General features: G+C 33.5%; 1 non-coding gene across 1 annotated transcript; it reads left to right on the forward strand.

The window, feature by feature from the left end:
• The first annotated feature begins 1,759 nt into the window (after positions 1 to 1,759).
• Positions 1,760 to 1,866, forward strand: LOC147822337 (U6 spliceosomal RNA). The gene has a single exon (XR_015445814.1). It is a non-coding gene; the product is annotated as a U6 spliceosomal RNA (small nuclear RNA).
• The last annotated feature ends 448 nt before the right edge of the window (positions 1,867 to 2,314 follow it).

Consider the following 2,314-nt stretch of genomic DNA (forward strand, 5'->3'; position numbering starts at 1 on the left):
CAGAAACATACTTAACCTAAATGCTGAGTCTCTGATTCTTCTTCTTTAAATCTCTCAGTTTCATATGGCAAATAATTGGAGATTACAACAAAAATTAAATGAATTTATAAATATCTAGTTTACATTTACATTCTTGATCTTAACTGAACCTAATTATGAGTTTTCTTTCTGTTTGTAGATAAGGACATTTTCTCTTAAAACTGTTGGATTCTATCATCTGCATCATACACATTTTTCTTCTCTATACTATGAAAACATCCATATGGATATATATATGGTTGATTTTCAGGTGTCAAAATTTGTTGATAAATATACATTTTATAGGAAACATGTAAGTGGCAAGTGAATAACTGTAACTGTTAAACTAATATGAAACTGAGATAATATTATATATGTGTTCTAATGAATAAAGCTGACAGTCCAGCATTCAAGTTAGGCATGAACTAGTTCAACAAACCTAGCTATACTGAAAAGACAATAAGAAGAAAAGGAAGAATTTTAATTTAATCATTTAATTTCTTGATTATTCAGTCAAAATTCTATCTATTGAAAATATTTATATTCCCAACACATTCCTTTTTCAGTTCATTGTGATGCAGCAGGATGGATTTTCATGACACTAAATGGTTTGGTTTGGTTAATTGTGTTTATTTCTCAATATACCATCTGCTTGTATCAGGCTTCTGATAAAGATATCTGGCACTAGAGTAGCTACTTTAAGTGGAAAGGATTTAATATAGGAACCAAGTTTATATAAACTTATGGGAAGGCCTGGAGGATATGTTAAAATACCTTAGAAGTAACCCACACATAGGATGTCTACCTCTGTTATAGTCAAGAATCTGCAGCACTGTCATTACAACCATAGGTTCCAGGAATATATTATTTTAGCTATGTAACCCTTAGGCCAGAAAACTGTGTACTGTCAACTCCAAAGCTACATTAACATCTGTCATATTGGCACAGGCAAAAACGGATGGCCTGATCCTTCTCCATATTCAGAAATTAATTACAGGGCACTAGGATCTGTGCAAACACTGTTTCAGAAATACTCAGAACCTCTGTAACTGTGTTGATTAGCAGAAATAGTAGACCTGTAGCCTTTGTTATTACTTCTTCTTCCAAATATCACATTACTATATCTAAGACTAACCCCATTAAAAGCCCTGTGTACCAAAGAGCCAGAGAAGTGTAGAGCTTAACTTCTCAGCCTCAGAAGTGTCAGAAAGCACCCAGAATGGAAGGTAGTGCAGATATTGTTAACGAATGCAGTGTAACTCCCACCATACTTCTGTTTGTCCATTCACTGATCATTTATGCTTCTCTTAGCATTCATAAATGCCCAAACAACAACAGCAAACAGCAATAACCAATTTTCATCTAACTCAATGGAGTCAATCCCCCACACAAATGAAAACATACACAAATTGTCCTCAGGATAAGAAACTCACGCTTGTATTAGTCATAGAATCCTTCTCTGAGTGATATTTCTTCTTCTTGTCATCCATTATCCTTCCCGTCTATATATCCTACAAAGTCATGAAAGAACAATACTTAATATAAAATGGTGGAGATGAATTGGAAAATTAAAAACAGATTTACATAGACATAACTACAGAAGGAACAAGCAAGAAAAAACAGCCTTTGTTGATCCAAGTGGTAACAAGACTATATACACTATGGTCAGTGTATATAGCAACTTCTCTAAATTCCATGTTCCCATTGCTCTCAGATGTTTGGAGTTAAAAGATGAATGGGCATGCTTGCTTTGGCAGCACCTATGCTAAAATTGGAATGATACAGAGAAGATTACCATGGCCCCTGTGCAAGGCTGACACCCAAATTCGTGAAGCGTTCCATATTTTTAAGATTCAATCACTGTATAGAATGGTAAAGTACCAACTAATTTCTTATATCATATTGTTAAATAAACTATATGCAACAGAAAAAAAAAGATGAATGGACTAAATTCAATTTTTATTCTTAATGGGGCTCAGCTATTGGTGATTCTTAATTGCTAATGCGGATTCTTGATTGCTAAAATTGTACCTGAATCTTTGGACTTGGTAATTTTAGGATATGTCCTAAAGAATTCTCTTTATTTCAGGTTCATACATGCTAATTCTGACACACACTTTAGTACTTGTGTCTAATTCACTCTGATTCTATGAGTTCAGTTATTTTAGATTCTCAATTGAGATCATATAAGGTTTTCCTTCTGTGTCTGAGTTATTTCACTTAGTATGATGTCCTTAAGTTCACTGAAGATGTTGCAAGTAATAGGATTTTGTTTCTAAAGCTTTACAATATTTCA

This window comes from Heterocephalus glaber, unplaced genomic scaffold, assembly GCF_053883595.1.
Source record: "Heterocephalus glaber isolate CG9 unplaced genomic scaffold, H.glaber_assembly_v1.0 deba00001662, whole genome shotgun sequence".
NCBI classification, from domain to species: domain Eukaryota; kingdom Metazoa; phylum Chordata; class Mammalia; order Rodentia; family Bathyergidae; genus Heterocephalus; species Heterocephalus glaber.